This window comes from Neoarius graeffei, chromosome 14 (genome assembly GCF_027579695.1).
Source record: "Neoarius graeffei isolate fNeoGra1 chromosome 14, fNeoGra1.pri, whole genome shotgun sequence".
Lineage (NCBI taxonomy): Eukaryota > Metazoa > Chordata > Actinopteri > Siluriformes > Ariidae > Neoarius > Neoarius graeffei.
Window position 1 is genome coordinate 36,321,256 of NC_083582.1, and position 19,825 is coordinate 36,341,080.

The 19,825-nt window shown below is 42.2% G+C and overlaps 1 protein-coding gene across 2 annotated transcripts in view; it reads left to right on the forward strand.

Moving 5' to 3' along the window:
* The window catches only part of phyhiplb (phytanoyl-CoA 2-hydroxylase interacting protein-like b), a 44,564-nt gene that overhangs the window by 4,900 nt on the left and 19,839 nt on the right, over nucleotides 1–19,825 (forward strand). Inside the window, exon 1 of one of the 2 annotated variants that reach the window (XM_060938908.1) lies at nucleotides 12,804–12,926. The exons of the other annotated variant lie outside the window; for it this stretch is intronic. The gene's annotated coding sequence lies outside the window, so the exon portion shown is untranslated. Of the gene's footprint in view, nucleotides 1–12,803; nucleotides 12,927–19,825 lie in introns of those variants that run through there. 2 annotated transcript variants of the gene reach the window in all.

Below are 19,825 nucleotides of genomic sequence, written 5' to 3' on the forward strand. Positions count from 1 at the left end.
GAGATTTCCGAGGACCTCAGAAAAAGTGTTGTTGATGCTCATCAGGCTGGAAAAGGTTACATAACCATCTCTAAAGAGTTTGGACTCCACCAATCCACAGTCAGACAGATTGTGTACAAATGGAGGAAATTCAAGACCATTGTTACCCTCCCCAGGATTAGTAGACCAACAAAGGTCACTCCAAGAGCATGGCATGTAATAGTCGGTGAGGTCACAAAGGACCCCAGGATAACTTCTAAACAACTGAAGGCCTCTCTCACACTGGCAAATGTTAATGTTCATGAGTCCACCATCAGGAGAACACTGAACAACAATGGTGTGCATGACAGGGTTGCAAGGAGAAAGCCACTGCTCTCCATAAAAAACATTGCAGCTCGTCTGCAGTTTGCTAAAGATCATGTGGACAAGCCAGAAGCCTATTGGAAAAAAAGTTTTGTGGACAGATGAGACCAAAATGGAACTTTTTGGTTTAAATGAGGAGCGTTATGTTTGGAGAAAGGAAAACACTGCATTCCAGCATAAGAACCGTATCCCATCTGTGAAACATGGTGGTGGCAGTATCATGGTTTGGGCCTGTTTTGCTGCATCTGGGCCAGGACGGCTTGCCATCATTGAAGGAACAATGAATTCTGAATTATACCAGCGAATTCTAAAGGAAAATGTCAGGACATTTGTCCATGAACTGAATCTCAAGAGAAGGTGGGTCATGCAGCAAGACAATGATCCTAAACACACAAGTTGTTCTACCAAAGAATGTTTAAAGAAGAATAAAGTTAATGTTTTGGAATGGCCAAGTCAAAGTCCTGACCTTAATCCAATCGAAATGTTGTGGAAGGACCTGAAGTGAGCAGTTCATGTGAGGAAACCCACCAACATCCCAGAGTTGAAGCTGTTCTGTATGGAGGAACGGGCTAAAATTCCTCCAAGCCGGTGTGCAGGACTGATCAACAGTTACTGGAAACATTTAGTTGCAGTTATTGCTGCATAAGGGGGTCACACCAGATACCGAAAGCAAAGGTTCACATACTTTTGCCACTCACAGATATGTAATATTGGATCATTTTCCTCAATAAATAAATGACCAAGAATAATATTTGTGTCTCATTTGTTTAACTGGGTTCTCTTTATCTACTTTTAGGACCTGTGTAAAAATCTGATTATGTTTTAGGTCATATTTATGCAGAAATATAGAAAATTCTAAAGGGTTCACAAACTTTCAAGCACCACTGTATGTTTAAGCATACTCGCCCTGTAGTTGTGCTTATCCTTTTGATAGTAGCCTATAAAATACTTCTTTTTTCACACATATTGGCTTCTTTGTGATATACGGCAGCATGTTTTAAATCCCATCTTTGAAACTTACGTGTTCCATACGGTAAGTTTGTGGTCAGCTCTGGGGTGGAATACTAATAGTATATTTCCAAGATGCTATAAAGTATACTCTTATAAACTAAAAAGTGGACTAGACGTATAAAACAAGTGAACTCATAGTACATTTCCAGTATACTATGAAGTATGCATTTGTAAACTAAAGAGTGGACTACAAGTATAGAACTAGTAAACTATTAGTATATAAGTTTACTTGTGGTATATTGCAGTACAAAATAGCAGTACAAAATAAAAAAAAAAACTAGTTGTATACTCAGAGTTTAATTCTCTTAGACTTAAAGTATACTTTTTATAAACAAAGTGTGCCAATTTAGTCCCAAGAAATATTAGATTAGTTGACTTGCAAATATACTGTAAGTACATTATCAGTATATTTGGTACACAAAAGTATACTTAAGGAAATATACTTTACTTCAGTGTACTTAATAAAATTAACTTGAAGTATACTTCTTTTTAGGGGCGGCATGGTGGTGTAGTGGTTAGCACTGTTGCATCACAGCAAGAAGGTCCTGGGTTCGAGCCCAGCGGCCAGTGAGGGGCTTTCTGTGTGGAGTTTGCATGTTATCCGAGTGTCTGCGTGGGTTTCCTCCGAGTGCTCCAGTTTCCCCTGCAGTCCAAAGACCACGGGCGATTGCTCTAAGACAACGAGGGAGGCTCAGCCTCCTCTAAAAATGACGAACATCGTGTAGGATGAATTGCGCTGGGTTATGTTATAGCCGACCTTATAACATTGCTATTTCAGATCCAGAATCATAGAAATATATGTGCTCAACCCAACTACAGTGCAAAATCATTCTGTTATAACTTTAATGTGTGCGTGAGTTTTTCCCCCTCGTGACAGCGCGATGCAGCCCAGCCTCAGTGCACTTCAATGGCATTTGGGAGCTCTGCGCTTTTCAATATCAAAATGCAAGACGATTATTGGACAAATACTGCGAAAACACCCGCCCACCGGACTCCCAGCCTCACATGGGAGGGACATGGCAGTTTCCATGAGGAGACTGGTGATTGGTGAAAGCGGACGGATATTTTCTTTGATTGACAGCTCGTTTCAAATATAGACAGGCAGCAGTGAATCTCAGTTCAGTCCCATGCGGATTCGCAAGTTGTGTGCTGTATTGTAAGAGATCAGCTTACATTTCGATTTCATTCATTACATACGGTTTCTACCAGCTTTTTTAGTTTGTATATATTTTCATTGTAAATAAAGTGTAAATATAGTGTTGTCAAGTTTGCTATCTTAGTTCCAGAAATGTCGTTTATTTGAGTGACTGAACTTGAACTTGAGGGGGCTAGTCAGCTAGCAAGAAAGCTGCGCACGGATGCCAAGCATTGCTGATTTAATTTTGGCAAAGCCATTTGCCAGTCTTCCTTTCGAGGAAAAAATTAAAATTAAAGAGCAGGGTAGACCAACGCCTCAAATTGACTTGGTGAAAAAGGTAGGGAATAATGGTGCGTTCATGTGCTATGGGAATTATGGTAAATACCAAACGCCGACATGGAAAGCACACATGAACGCCCCCTCTTGTGGTATTTTCCACTGGGCAACTCGTAGAAAATTTTGATACACGAGTTGCCGAGATGAGATGAACTTTAACCTTTTCAACATGGCGGCGAGCGGTACAAGACTAGCTTATGAACCAAGAAAGAAGTGGTTTTCACCTACGGAAAGCTGACTCTCACCTTTTAAACGAGTCATGTTATGTATATTATATTATTATAATACGTATATTATAGCCTAATACAAAATATTCTGTGGCTGTCCAAAGAATGCCAACAATGATCTAGATACTGGCTACTCTCATTGTGGCTACAGCCAAATTTCCAAAAACTGCGTGGCATTCAATGTGTTAAGAAAATCTCTACTTGTCATGATCAGGAAATATTCAGCATTATTTACCTTTTGACTTTTGATAACTCATATTCCTGCTGCAGCTGATGCACAAGGCAATCTATAATTGTTTTAGCCAAATAACAGGCCTGATTCTGAATCTGGTCCACCATCTTTAATTTGTCAACAACAACAAAAGCATGTGAACACAACACACTGGTAAATACCACTTCCCAACTGGAAAATATCATCTTCCCATAGCACATGAACGCAGCATAATACTTGTTCCTTTCAGCTCTCCTGGTACGAGAAAGTGAATTGGCTAACAGCAAGTGACCCACATCAACAACAGTAAATAGGCTACTTTAGTAATATGTCATGGATGGACCAAAAATATGGAATATATTTAAAATGTTTATGCTGAGTATATTATATTGGAATATATATTTTTCTGGATATGAATTAAACACAGCTACAATTTGGAAAACATTTTTAAACAAAAACACAGCCGAGAACATTTCACACTACAGACCTGGATTAAAAGTGAAGGGTTATCAAAATTGTCAATAAAACATTTCTCAGTCAAAATAAGTAAAATATAGGGAAAGTGTCATTGAATGAAATGTGTGGCACCCAGCTCTACTGCTGAGGTTCCTGACAAAGAGCTGCTTTCAATAATGATCAATTTTTAAACAACATGCCACAATTTTAAAATATAAAATGTTAAAATATACCCCCCCCAACACCACCATCATGTATATTGGACAGTAGGCTAATGGGCCAAAAGAACCTGTTATTTCACAGTTTGTGACCCTGCCAACAATCAGCCAGATCAGAGGCAAGAGTATGGGCAAAATTGATGTGTTTTCTTTTAAAATCTGGAAATATCGTAACCGACCAGCCTCCCCTGTTTGAAAGACTACCAGCCGCCACTGCCAAAGACATACAGGTTAGGTTAATTGGTGACTCTAATTTGACCGTAGGTGTGAATGTTTTTTTGTCTATGTGTCAGCCCTGGCAACTTGTCCAGGGTGTACTCCGCCTTTAACCCGTAGTCAGCTGGGATAGGCTCCAGCTTGCCTGTGACCCTGCAGAACAGGATAAAGCGGCTAGAGATAATGGATTGATATATTTCTTTTTGATGAGGGATATCTGCCTGAATTGTTTTATTCATAACAAATAAAAGCAAAAATCGTAGTCATAGCTCGTAAAAGCGAATAAGGAAGCTGACATGTCATCATAGACAGAACAACACTTCATTTTTAAAATCCATAAAATGTCTAGCAAAACTAATAAAACACCTCACTTGCCAAATCCAAATGTATTGCCTCAGGTAGAAATAAGGAATTAGTCAATATGAATGATTTCATTGAGTGTTCACACATGAGTGAACATGATTTTATACATTCTGTGAGTCTGCTGGTAATTTCTACCGCTAAAAATATCATGTGAAATCTGTCCACGGTTTTTAATTAGCTGCTGATTTAATTGAATATTGCAGCCATGTCTCTTGATATTGTCTGCATTCAAACGTCAGCTTGTTTCATATCCATCCATCCATTATCCATAACCGCTTATCCTGTGCAGGGTCGCGGGCAAGCTGGAGCCTATCCCAGCTGACTACGGGCGAAAGGCGGGGTACACCCTGGACAAGTCGCCAGATCATCACAGGGCTGACACATAGACACAGACAACCATTCACACTCACATTCACACCTACGATCAATTTAGAGCCACCGATTAGCCTAACCTGCATGTCTTTGGACTGTGGGGGAAACCGGAGCACCCGGAGGAAACCCACATAGACATGGGGAGAACATGCAAACTCCTTGTTTGATATACAATACTGTGCAAAAGTCTTAGGCATACGCAAAGAAATACTGTACAGCAAAGATGCTTTCCAAAAATAACGAAATGAAGTGTTTCTACACTTTTTAAAAATGATGTAAAGAGCAGTAAACAGTTTATATATATTAGTGCTGTCAAAAATGTCGTGTTATTATCGCGTTAACTTGACTCAATTTTAACGGCGATAATTTTTTTATCGCGAGATTAACGCTCTGTGACATGATGTAGGTTTTTCATAAGCTTTTGAAACTGCCAGGAACTTGGAACAGAGACTTTGCTTAGAAAAACGATAGCAGCTAGACTGTAATGCCACGCCCGCACAGCCAGAGTCCTCTGCCCTCCCCCCAAAGAACCAGCGCGGGCAGGGCGCGCTAGCCCCGCGCCTCGGGACGAAGAGCCACGGTGCTCGGCTTAGGTTTCGTTTTCCCATCGGCGGCTCCAGCCTGACTTTGCAGTGGCTGTGACAAGACGTGTTATGCTCTGCAATAAAAAAAAACATTGGTACAAAGCAAGCCCATTCACTTTTTTATGCTGATAAGAGAATTACAATGGTTTTTCATGTGACAAAAATGTGCGATTAAATTGCGATTAATCGCGAGTTAACTATGACAGTCGCGACATTAATCCCGATTAAATATTTTAATCGCTTGACAGCACTAATATATATATATATATATATATATATATATATATATATATATATATATATATATATATAAACAAAGTCAATATTTGGTATGATGATCCTTTGCTTTAAAAAAATAGTAGTCTCAGGTACAATGAGTGCAGTTTTATAAGGAAATGAGCTGTAGGTTTTACTGAGCATCTTACAGAACCAGCTACAGTTCTTCTGGACACTTTGACTGTCACACTCGCTTCTTCATTTTGCACCAAAACCCAGTAGCCTTCATTATGTTTTTTTTTTTAAATCTGAAAAGTGCTCTCTTATGCAAAATGCTGCTCAGATACAAACTTTTTTTTTCTGTAACATTTAATTTTGTGCTGGAAAACGAACGTTTGGACTCTAGAATGTTTTTTGTACAGACTCGGTAATGTAGAAGTCATAAAATAGAAATCTATAGCAAATTTTTGTTTGAAAAAAATAGGGTGCCTAAGACTTTTGCACAGTAATGTATGTTCCTGTTCTCACCAGCATACTCCTCATGGACACAAAAATACTAACAACACTGTATTTAACACCTTAGTCTTGTTCTTTATTTTACTTACAAAAATTAGAGCCCATAGTGTATTTGGGAAAAGCAGGAAAAAAGTGCATCTGTAAATTTTGCTGCACCTCTACAGCACCTCTAATTTTACTGCCCCTCTATAAAGCATAGAGGCATGTCTCAGCTGTTTCATAAGATGAGCGCTCTCCCTCTGGGGCCAAGTAAAGCAATGGTTAACCATAATGAAATTCTAGCCTATCTGAAGCTGTCATTAAGATGGGCGTATTTTAATTACATCTGTTAAAATCTCTTGACAAGCTGTGACCTTCTTCAATTGAAGTGCTGCCAGTGTTATAATTTCTGCTTCTGTAGCATGATTATGTCCATGGTGCACTTCTGATCATGACAGATAGTGAAATCCCATTCAACCAAACGTTGAACATCCTGCTGAACACCATTAAATCCATTATTAAAAATTTAAATAATATGGCACAATCATAGAGGAGGCAATTAGCCACAGATCAACAAAAGGGTAAAGAGGAATTTACTTAGATAAGTAACCACAAGGGCGGCACGGTGGTGTAGTGGTTAGCGCTGTCGCCTCACAGCAAGAAGGTCCGGGTTTGAGCCCGTGGCCGGCGAGGGCCTTTCTGTGCGGAGTTTGCATGTTCTCCCCGTGTCCGCGTGGGTTTCCTCCGGGTGCTCCGGTTTCCCCCACAGTCCAAAGACATGCAGGTTAGGTTAACTGGTGACTCTAAATTGACTGTAGGTGTGAATGTGAGTGTGAATGGTTGTCTGTGTCTATGTGTCAGCCCTGTGATGACCTGGTGACTTGTCCAGGGTGTATCCCGCCTTTCACCCGTAGTCAGCTGGGATAAGCTCCAGCTTGCCTGCGACCCTGTAGAAGGATAAAGCGGCTAGAGATAATGAGATGAGATGAGAAGTAACCACGAGGGCAAGAGCAACTCTAATGGAGCTGCAATGATCAAGAGCTCAGATGACAGAACAGGACAACGAAAGCCCAGACACTCAAAAAACCTGAGTTTATGGAAGAGTGGCAAGAAGAAAGTCATTACCCATGTGGAGTTCACAGAAAGGCATGTTGGAACCTTAGAAAACATGTGGAAAACGTTCTCTGATCTGGTGAGACCAAACCGGAACTTTTTGGCCATGGTACAAAGTACTATATTTGCTAGAAATCCAACACTACTAATCAGCCTGAGACCATCATCCCCTTAGTGAAGCATGGTGGAGGTAGAATTATGTTGTGGGGATGCTTGTCATCAGCAGGGATTGGGAAACTGGTCAGTTGAGGGCAAGACGGATGGAGCTAAATACAGGAAAATCTTAGAAGAAAACCTGTTTCGGTCTGCAAGAGACTTGAGACTGCGATGAAGATTCACCTTCCAACAGGACAATGACCCAAAACATACTGCCAAAGCTACACTGAAGTGCCTTCAAAACCAAGAACCTGAATGTGTTAGAATGGCATAGTCAAAACACAGAACTCAGTCCAACTGAGAATCTGTGGCAAGACTTTCGCCAACAGTCTCCATCCGATTTGACAAAGCTTGAGAATTTTTTTTGCCAAGAAGGATGGACAGAATATCATGATCCAAACATGCAAAGCTATGAGAGACATATGCCACAAGACTGTAATTGTAGCCAAAGGTGGTTCTACCATGCATTGACCCAAAGGGGTGAATATATATGCAGCCAAATGTCTCCTATTTTGTTTAATTAACCTTTGTGTCACTATAAAAAAAAATTGCACTTTAGGTATATTATGTAAATCAAATTAAAAATCCCGGGGCGGCACGGTGGTGTAGTGGTTAGCGCTGTCGCCTCACAGCAAGAAGGTCCTGGGTTCGAGCCCCGGGGCCGGTGAGGGCCTTTCTGTGTGGAGTTTGCATGTTCTCCCCGTGTCCGTGTGGGTTTCCTCCGGGTGCTCCGGTTTCCCCCACAGTCCAAAGACATGCAGGTTAGGTTAACTGGTGACTCTAAATTGACCGTAGGTGTGAATGTGAGTGTGAATGGTTGTCTGTGTCTATGTGTCAGCCCTGTGATGACCTGGCGACTTGTCCAGGGTGTACCCCGCCTTTCACCTGTAGTCAGCTGGGATAGGCTCCAGCTTGCCTGCGACCCTGTAGAAGGATAAAGTGGCTAGAGATAATGAGATGAGATGAAATTAAAAATCCCATTTAAGTCAATTTCACTTCCAGGTTGTAACACCACAAAATGTGGGAAAGTTCAAAAGGGGTGAATATTGATGCAAGGCACTGTATATTAATAACCTTTAATATACCAAAATATTGGTGGCACGGTGGTGTAGTGGTTAGCGCTGTCGCCTCACAGCAAGAAGGTCCAGGTTCGAGCCCCATGGCCGGCGAGGGCCTTTCTGTGCGGAGTTTGCATGCTCTCCCTGTGTCCGCGTGGGTTTCCTCTGGGTGCTCCGGTTTCCCCCACAGTCCAAAGACATGCAGGTTAGGTTAACTGGTGACTCTAAATTGACCGTGAGTGTGAATGGTTGTCTGTGTGTCAGCCCTGTGATGACCTGGCGACTTGTCCAGGGTGTACCCCACCTTTCGCCCGTAGTCAGCTGGGATAGGCTCCAGCTTGCCTGCGACCCTGTAGAACAGGATAAAGCGGCTAGAGATAATGAGATGTCAAAATATTCATTTCACAATTTTGTGTTTGTTGATGTGTTGCACTGTCTATCCTTGTGCACTTTAGAAGGTTGTGGTCAGGACTACTTTTTGCTTTGAGTGAATCCTAGCTATGAATCATCCTCCATGGTACGTAACATCCCTATAATTCCCCTCTTAAGGTTACCTCAGCCAAGAAGGCATCTCGTCTCCACCATCTTCCCTGACTGAGTTAAGAATTAAACAATGAAGCTTAGGTTATTTATAGGGCAGTTGATGAAAATTTCAAGCACTGCTGCAGGCACAAGAATGGTCTGATAAAGCCCAAATTCTGCACCATTCTGTCTTCAGCATAGGCCTCAATAGAGTGATGGGGAGAAACATATGGGCAGGAGTAATACTCACAGGAGCACCTGCATGGTTTATGAAACTGAGAGGAGACTAGATAAAGTGAGATTGTGTTGTCATCTCACTGTGACAGCACTAGCTCTGTTCTGTTATGCCCATTCAAGTCCAAGTGAAGCTACATAATGACTAGTTTAGCAAGTACAGCTTATAATAGGACTAAATTACACAGGTGGCTTTTTAAATAGGAGTAATTTTTAAACTGGAACTAGACCTTTTCTTTGTCTATGACAATGTTCAAGTAAGCCGTTGCATTGTTCTCCTTCTGTATTATACCCTATTGCTGGTGCTTTTCCACTGTTTCCTCTATATAATGGAATCTTAAGAAGGCAAATGCTATTAATAGGCACTGGGGTTCATGCACTGGGCTCCAAAATGACTTTGCTAAGTGTTTTGTACTGTATGAGCCTCCCTCAGTGTCATGTTTTTGTGTTAATTACTACCCCGGATGAATAGAACAAAAGCATGGTCTTTTCCCCACGCTGTTCAGCGTGTTGGTGAGGAGGGTGACACAGTTCAGTAGAGAGAAGGTCCTTGTGCTGAATAGGGCCCTTGTCGGGCTTAGTAGAGTGAAGATCAGGGAGAACAGAGAGAATGAAGACACGCTTTGTCAGCGGGCTTGTATGCTCTGTCTGTCCATTATGATCTGGTCACATGAGTGTCCCTGGACTTATATACAGAATCCATACTGTGTGTGGATGGCAATTCCTCCATTAGCTTTATCTTCTTTCATGCACAGGAAGCTTGGTACATGAACAGCTCATGTGAAAAGTCAAGTTTATTTATATAGCGCTTTTAACAATAAACATTGTCACAAAGCAGCTTTACAGAATTTGAACGATTTAAAACATGAGCTAATTTTATCCCTAATCTATCCTCAATGAGCAAGCCTGTGGCGACGGTGGCAAGGAAAAACTCCCTCAGACGACATGAGGAAGAAACCTCAAGAGGAACCAGACTCAAAAGGGAACCCATCCTCATTTGGGCAACAACAGACAGCATGACTATAACATTAACAGTTTTAACATGAGGACAGTTTCGTTGATGTTATAAACTCTTCATTGATGGAAACTTGAGTGCAAAACTGTTCATGACAACTGCAGTCCTAAAGTTAGCAAGTCAACTGTAGTCCTCAGCCATAAAAGCATTACTGTAAGAGTCCAGAGCGTCCTCCAGGTATAACCCTCAACTGTCCTCATGGGGCCGTCCTTCACAGGAGCGATGCGATAAAACTCCGACCAGACACAGGGCACCAGGATGGATCAAGCAGGTCCGAGGGGCAGAAGAGGCCAGCATCTCAATCCCAGGACCAACATGTAACTCAGAGGGACAGATTGGGGGGGGGGAGAAAGAAAACACATGTTGTTAGGTATGCCCTAAAAATGACAAGTATTAAATCTGTGTGGTAGGCTCGCAGAGACGAGAGTCTTGACATCAGGCATAACACACAACAATGGCATGTTAATATGGTTAAAAGCAAGATAAAATAAAGTGTCTTGCAAAAACATTCATCGCCCTTGGTGTTTGTCCTGTTTTGTCTCATTACAAGCAGGAATTAAAATGGATTGTTGGAAGGTTAACACCATTTGATTTACACAACATGCCTACCACTTTAAAGGTGCAATTTTTTTTTGTGACACAAACAATAATTAAGATGAAAAAAAAAAAACAACCCAAAAATCTGGAGTGTGCATAGGTATTCACCCTCTTTCATATGAAACCCCTAAATAAGAGCTGGTCCAACCAATTCACTTCATAAGTCACATAATTAGTTGATTAAGATCCACCTGTGTGCAATCAAAGTGTCACATGATCTGTCACATGATGTCTGTATAAATCAACCTGTTCTGGAAGGACCCTGACTCTCCAACACTACTAAGCAAGCAACATGAAAACCAAGGAGCCTCCAAACAGGTCAGAGACAAAGCTGTGGAGAAGTATAGATCAGGGTTGGGCTATAAAAAAAAAAAATCCCAAACTGTGAATATCCCACGGAGCACCATTAAATCCATTATAGCAAAATGGAAAGAATATGGCACCACTGTAAACTTGACAAGAGAAGGCCATCCACCAAAACTCACAGATCAGGCAAGGAGGGCATTAATCAGAGATGCAACAAAGACGCCAAAGAGAACACTGAAGGAGCTGCAAAGATCCACAGCAGAGATGGGAGTATCTGTCCAAAGGACCACTTTAAGCCATACACTCCATAGAGTGGGGTTTTATGGAAGACTGGCCAGAAAAAAAGCCATTTCTTAAAGAAAAAAATTATAAGAAAACACATTTGGAGTTTGCCCAACAGCATGTTGCAGACTCCCCAAACACATGGAAAAAGATTCTCTGGTCAGAAGAGACTAAAGTTGAACTTTCTGGCCATCATGGGAAACGCCATGTGTGATGCAAACACGATACTTATCATCACCCTGAGAACACCATTCCTACAGTGAAGCATGGTGGTGGCAGCGTCATGCTGTGGGGATATTTTTCATCTGCAGGGACAGGAAAGCTGGTCAGGATTGAAGGAAAGATGGATGGCACTAAATACAGGGCAATTCTGGAGGAAAAGCTGTTTGAGTCGGCCAGAGGTTTGAGACTGGGATGAAGGTTCACATTCCAGCAGGACATTGACCCTAAACAGACTGCTAAAGCTACACTGGAGTGGTTTAAGGGAAAACATTTAAATGTCTTGGAATGGCCTAGTCAAAGCCCAAACCTCAATCCAATTGAGAATCTGTTGCATAACTTGAAGATTGCTGTACACCAACGCAAGCCATCTAACTTGAAGGAGTTGGAGCAGTTTTGCCTTGAGGAATGGGCAAAAATCCCAGTGGCTAGAGTTGCTAAGCTAATAGAGACATACCCCAAGAGACTTGCAGCTGTAATTGCAGCAAAACTACAAAGTATTGACTTTTTTTTGGGGGGGGGGGATACCTATGCACACTCCAGATTTCTTTTTTTTTTTTTTTAATTATTGTTTGTGCCACAATAAAAACAACAACAACAACAACAACAGTTTTTACCTTTAACGTGGTAGGCATGTTGTGTAAATCAAATAATGGTAACCCTCCAAACATCCATTTTAATTTCAGCTTGTAATGTGACAAAACAGGACAAACACCAAGGGGTATGAATACTATTGCAAGACACTGTAATGGAAGATGGTGGAAGATTACTGTTTTTGGTGAAGGGAGTACAATTAAATAAATAGTGAAAGTAATTAGATCACTTGGAGAATAAAATATGATGCAATCTTTTGAAAAAGTGGCAGAACATGCAAATAGCAAACAGAGGTGTGGGGTGAGAACAGTTTTCAGCTTCTGCAGCCAGGAGCTTATCATGCTTTAAAAAAAAAAGAAAAAAGAAAAAAGTCATCTCATTCCACCTCCCTCTTTGTTTTGCTTATTCTCATTTCTGACCGCTTCTAATCACAAAAGCCAGTGAGCTTTAGATGATATAATCCATGCTCCTCCCCTGGGAGCATGGCAGGCTCCCTTTTAGGCAACTGCACTGGCACATAGCTTTATTGCTTTAGCTGGACACTCGGCCATGTATGTCCTTAGTTAGGGAACCACAGTGTGCTTCACACAGTATGAGCAAAGGTCATCTAGAGAAGCTGTCAGAAGAAGGTGTTTTTTTGAGCTGGTAGGTATCTTTCTCTTTTACTCTACTTTTTCCCAGTCCTTCTTAAATCGGCAGTTGTTTTGCTTTGGGCTAAAGATTACACTGGAAAAGGAGAGAAAAGTAAGATACTGAATTTTTAATGTATATCCTGCCACCACTGGGGCTGGCTAAGAAAGATTTCTGCTTACTCATGTGATACTTCTAAGGAGTATCTAGTCAAGATGGTTATCCTTCTAATACTATCCTTATAAAATGTAACAGCATGCATGAGACAAGAAAATGTATAGTCTGTAATAAATTGTGCAAATATTGTATTTGCTTTGAACAATTTGTATTAATAAACCCCTGAAATTGTTTGTTTGTAATGTTTCCATGAAAATATCCTTACAAGGACAAAAGTTTGTGAGGTTCTGTATTCCCAGGACAATGCGATGGAAACTTGGCTTCATTTAGTGGAAGAACAGCCTGGGTTGTTGTTTTTTCTTTCTTTCTTTTTTTTTTCTGTTTGACAGTGATTGTAATGTAAGCAGTTAATGCTGCTTGAGTTGTTTATTGTTGATTTATGTCTTTTCTGCTTCATAAATCATCTTTAGATTATGCAGAATATGTGGCTAACTGACTGTTACAGATGAGTGGAATTAATTATGCATTGACGGTAAAGCACTAGGAATATAAAAATGCACTGGTCGTATTCTGCCACCTGCTAGCTTTATTGCCTGCTATCATTATGGAGTTTACTTAAAGTCAAAGATTGCTGTAAGCACAAGCATCTGTGTATTAAGCTTCAGATTAATACCTCCCCGGAATCTAAACTGCCACTGCCTGATTTTGATCCTCTTTCTGTTCAGTTATTATTGGTGCATGCACTGTCATTTCATTTGGAAGAATACAGTGCCTTGCATAAGTATTCAACCACTTTGGATATTCAAAGTTTTTGTAGTGTTACAATCTGGAATGAACATAGGTTTAATTGGAAATGTATGTCAGAGGGCGGCACGGTGGTGTAGTGGTTAGCGCTGTCGCCTCACAGCAAGAAGGTCCGGGTTCGAGCCCCGTGGCCGGCGAGGGCCTTTCTGTGCGGAGTTTGCATGTTCTCCCCGTGTCCGCGTGGGTTTCCTCCGGGTGCTCTGGTTTCCCCCACAGTCCAAAGACATGCAGGTTAGGTTAACTGGTGACTCTAAATTGACCGTAGATGTGAGTGTGAATGGTTGTCTGTGTCTATGTGTCAGCCCTGTGATGACCTGGTGACTTGTCCAGGGTGTACCCCGCCTTTCGCCCATAGTCAGCTGGGATAGGCTCCAGCTTGCCTGCGACCCTGTAGGACAGGATAAAGTGGCTACAGATAATGAGATGAGATGTATGTCAGAGATTTTCACAAAAATACTCCATATTGTCAAAAAGGACAAAACATAGTTTTCGACATTATTTACAAACTAAGAAATTGAAAAGTTTTGACTGCATTAAATATTAATTACTTTTGCTGTGAAACCTGTAAATAAGCTATCATGAAACCAGACGCCTTAAGAAGCTGCATAATGAGTTTAGTGGAGTCTGACTGTGTCCAATTAAAGTGTCACATGAACTCAAAATAAAAACACCTGTGTCTAAGAACGCCCCAGAGTTTGCTAGAGAACAAAGGAAATCCATCCATCCATTATCTGTAGCCACTTATCCTGTGCAGGGTTGTGGGCAAGCTGGAGTCTATTCCAGCTGACTATGGGCAAGAGGCGGGGTACACCCTGAACAAGTCGCCAGGTCATCACAGGGCTGACACATAGAGACAAACAACCATTCACACTCACATCTACGGTCAATTTAGAGCCACCAGTTAGCCTAACCTGCATGCCTTTGAACTGTGGGGGAAACCGGAGCACCAGGAGGAAACCCGTGCAGACACGGGGAGAGCATGCAAACTCCACACCGAAAGGCCCTTGTTGGCCGCTGGGCTCAAACCCTGGACCTTCTTGCTGTGAGGCGACAGTACTAACCACTACACCACCGTGCCACCCGACAAAGGAAATCATAAAGACCAATGAGCTATCAAAACAATTCCAAGAAAAGGTTCTGAAGAAGCAACAATCAGGGTTGTACAATGAACGATTATATCCATTCATAACAATGAAAAGAATATAAAGGAGGCTATTCACCAAAACCTGGTCATCAGGTACAGAAGTACTGGTCAGAAAATCAACCAGGAGGCCAAGGGTACCTCTGAAGAAGTTGGACAGATCAACAGAAGAAATGGGGAAAAAATGCTTTATGGAACAGTGCCAAGAAGAAAAATGCCTCTAAAAGACAAATCCCATTTGGAGTTTGCCAAAGGGCATGTAGGAGACACCCCAAAATGGTTTAGTGTGATGATAACTTTTTGACTTTTGCAAAATGTTATGGGTGGCAGAAAATGAACAGCGCTCATCAGCCAGATAACCCTGTCCACTATATGAAGTTAGCTTGTGCTAGAATAATGTTGCAGGTATGCTTTTCTTCATCAAAATCTGGGGAAATGTTTTAGTCCACAAGTGACCCGATTCACCTTTCAGCAGGACAGTGACCCTAAACACACAACCAATTAAGCTGAGAACCAGAAAGTCTTGGAAAGGTCAAGTCAAAACCCAAAACTGAACCCATTACAAGACTTCAAAATCACTGTCGACCATCAAAGAGCAATTTTGGGCAAAAATGGCAGAGACCATAGAAAGAAAGGGTAAAGTTTACAGGATTTACCTCAAAAGAGTCATAGATGTAATTGCAGCAAAAATGGCTCTACCAAAGGGATGTGAATATGTGCAGTCAAAAATTCTTTTTTTTTTTTAAATTTGCATGTCTTTTGGGTGGTACAGTAGCACAGTGGTACCATTGCCATCTAAAAGCACCAGGGTTCCCAGTTCAATTCTGAGCTTGGATTACAGTCTGTGCTGAGTTTCATACGTACCTCCCATGTCCGTGTAGGTTTCCTCCATATCCTCCAGAAGGTGAACTCGCAACTCTGGGTTGCCCCTGGATCACGGTGGTATAGTGGTTAGCACTGTTGCCTCACAGCAAGAGGGTTCTGGGTTTGAGCCCAGTGGCCAATGGGGCCTTTCTGTGTGGAGTTTGCATGTTCTCACCGTGTCTGCGTGGGTTTCTTCAGGGTGCTCCAGTTTCCCCCACAGTCCAAAGACATGCAGGTTAGGCTAATTGGTGGCTCTAAATTGACTGTAGGTGTGAATGTGAGTGTGGATGGTTGTTTGTCTCTATGTGTCAGCCCTGCGATGACCTGGCGACTTGTCCAGGGTGTACCCCGCCTCTCACCCATAGTCAGCTGGGATAGGCTCCAGCTTGCCCGCGACCCTGCACAGGATAAGCGGTTGCGGATAATGGATGAACGAGTTGCCCCTGGGTGTGAATGAGTGTGTGAGTATGTGTGCATGGTGCCCTGTGATGAACAGGCATTCAAATAGGGTGTATTCCTACCTCATGCATAGTATTCTGGAACCTCAATGGGCTCCAAATCTACTGCAACCCTGCCCAGGATGAAGTGATTTCTAAAAATGAATGAATGAAAGAAGATAGTACTGTTGTTGTTGTTTGTTCTTGTTATTGTTAAGGCTGACATTTTGTAAAATTTTGAATAGGTCAATGGAATGAAATCCCAAATAAATTTTTACTATATATTAAAAAAAAACTTTTAACAATACTGCTATGATCTGGCGATTTGTCCAGGGTGTACCCCGCCTCTTGCCCATAGTCAGCTGGGATAGATTCCAGCTTGCCTGCGATCCTGTACAGAATAAGCGACTACAGATAATGGATGGATGGATGGATGGATGGATGGATGGATGGATATTGCAACAATACAACATGTGGAAATTTTTGAGCCATTTGTGACAGATAAAAGCAAAAGCAGAATTCCTGTCTCATATTAATTAAGGGGCGGCACGGTGGTGTAGTGGTTAGCACTGTTGCCTCACAGCAAGAAGGTCCTGGGTTCGAGCCCCATGGCCGGTGAGGGCCTTTCTGTGTGGAGTTTGCATGTTCTCCCCGTGTCCGCGTGGGTTTCCTCCGGGTGCTCCGGTTTCCCCCACAGTCCAACGACATGCAGGTTAGGTTAACTGGTGACTCTAAATTGACCGTAGGTGTGAATGGTTGTCTGTGTCTATGTGTCAGCCCTGTGATGACCTGGCGACTTGTCCAGGGTGTACCCCGCCTTTCGCCCATAGTCAGCTGGGATAGGCTCCAGCTTGCCTGCGACCCTGTAGAAGGATAAAGCGGCTAGAGATAATAAGATGAGATGAGATATTAATTAAGGGGAATTTTATTAACCCAGAATTTTTCCTCAGTGTGGAAATGAATCTCACTTAGCATTTTTTTCTACAGGGTTATCAGATCAGAATTAATTCCATGCCACTACCAGCAAGTATGTGTGGGTGTGTGTTATGAGAGATGGGCTATTAATTTGTTGCTTCAGTGCATTCAGAGCTTCTGGTGACAGCACGGTATTTGTGATCTGCAGAAACACTCTACTCTGTAATTAGATTTAGATACGCTTTCCAAATATCTGTACTTGTCTTCATCCTTTTCCCCAGCCAGAGATCCCTTGTGAGCTTTGGTATGATTTTTGAAGGCCTTATTCCCCAAGTCATTTTTGTGGCAGAAGTGGATTAAAAAGTACAGCTGACTAGACACTGTCTGACTCTAGGTCTGTATGATAACCCAGTCCTCTCACTGAGCTGTGACTTATAGTCTTCAGCTCTTGTTCGAGAAGACAGCACAGTACAGCTCTCTCTGTCTCTGTCCTTCATAAATTATTGAGGAAGCAGGATGGAAAAGCAGTAGTTTTCTAACGTTGAAAAATTCATTGTCTTTTTCTGTATTAGTCAGAGAGGTACTTTCCTGTGTTTAAGACCCATTTATTCTGAAGCAAAACTCAGGAGGATGTCTTGCCTCTGGTGTTTTTCCCAGTTCTGAATAGCTTCACGTCATCGGCTCTCAATCAAAGTGTGTGTGTGTGTGTGTGTGTGTGTGTGTGTGTGTGTGTGTGTTTGCAGTTCTGATGGCTGGTTTTAGCTGACTGGTCAGATAAAATGCTCACTGAGAATTCCCCAGAGTTCAGCCAATGCTTCTCTCTCTTTCAGTTGTGTTTGTTCACTCCCTCATGCTGAATTGTGAGAATAGGCTGCAGTGGTGTGGTGTGCTAGTGGAAAGAAATGCAGGCACTTAAGCCCTGTACAAGCAATGTTTAGAACTTACAAAGTCTTTAGCTTCATCACTGATCATACCAGACCTTGCTCATGATGGAAGTTGTGCTTCCTGTAGTGACACAATGTGTGCATTTGACTGTGATGACCAATAAACACACACACACACACACACACACACACACACACACACACACACACACACACATATATATAAGAGAGAGAGAGAGAGAGAGAGAGAGAGAGAGATCCATTATCCATAACCACTTATCCTGTGCAGGGTCGCAGGCAAGATGGAGCCTATCCCAGCTGACTATGGGCAAGAGGCAGGGGACACCTTGGACAAGTCGCCAGATCATCACAGGGCTGACACATAGAGACAAACAACCATTCACACTCATGGTCAATTTAGAGCCACCAATTAGCCTAACCTGCATGTCTTTGGACTGTGGGGGAAACTGGAGCACTCAGAGGGGGCCCACACAGACACAGGGAGAACATGCAAACTCCACACAGAAAGGCCCCCGTCAGCCACTGGGCTTGAACCCAGAACCTTCTTGCTGTGAAGCATTGTAATTGATTTGACCTTTCCTATAGATTGGGCATCCAATAAGTATTTTATAATAGCACACACAGAATGTTATATTTAAGGGGACTTAGCAAAAATGTTTTGGATATTCTCAATGTAGGGTGGCATGGTAGTGTAGTGGTTAGCGCTGTCGCCTCACAGCAAGAAGGTCCGGGTTCGAGCCTCGTGGCCGGCGAGGGCCTTTCTGTGTGGAGTTTGCATGTTCTCCCCGTGTCCACGTGGGTTTCCGCTGGGTGCTCCGGTTTCCCCCACAGTCCAAAGACATGCAGGTTAGGTTAACTGGTGACTCTAAATTGACCGTAGGTGTGAATGTGAGTGTGAATGGTTGTCTGTGTCTATGTGTCAGCCCTGTGATGACCTGGCGACTTGTCCAGGGTGTACCCCGCCTTTCGCCCGTAGTCAGCTGGGATAGGCTCCAGCTTGCCTGCGACCCTGTAGAACAGGATAAAGCGGCTAGAGATGATGAGATGAGATTCTCAATATATAGTGGCATTTTGCTGGAATACATTGTACATTGCACACTATATTTGTCACCTTTGTTAGTGTTGGACTCCCTTGGAGGATATAAATGCTGAAACCCAAACATCAAAGTGCATAGCTCTTGAACAGGTTGGCAAGTAAAATTATTGAAAACTTGGCAATAATGTAACAAAGTCATTACAGTATACAGTCATAGACAAGTACAGGAAAATAATAGGAGTTTGTATTGAAAAGTATGTTCAGTGAGCATACTGTGAATAGGAGCTCTGGGTTAAGCCCAGCACTGTCTTTATGATTAGAGCAACAGTGCTGATATAGGGTGGGTGGTGACATCATTAAAACATCATAATGTCCCAGTATACCGTAACATTTCAATGTCCATGAGTCTCCAAATCTGCAGCTTTACCTAAGAGAAGAACTATACTATATGGTTAAAAGTTTGTGGGGACCTGACCCTCACCCCTGTGTGTACATTTTGCGATGAGGCCAATCCCTTTCCAGATTTAGTCCCCACTTTGCTGTTATAGTAACCTCTACTTATCTGGGAAGGCTTTCCACTAGATGTTGGAATGTGGCTGTGGGGATTTTTCCATTCAGCCATAAGAGCATTAATGAGGTCAGGCACTGAGGTTAGGCAAGAAAGGCCTAACAGTTGGCATTCCAATTTATCCTAA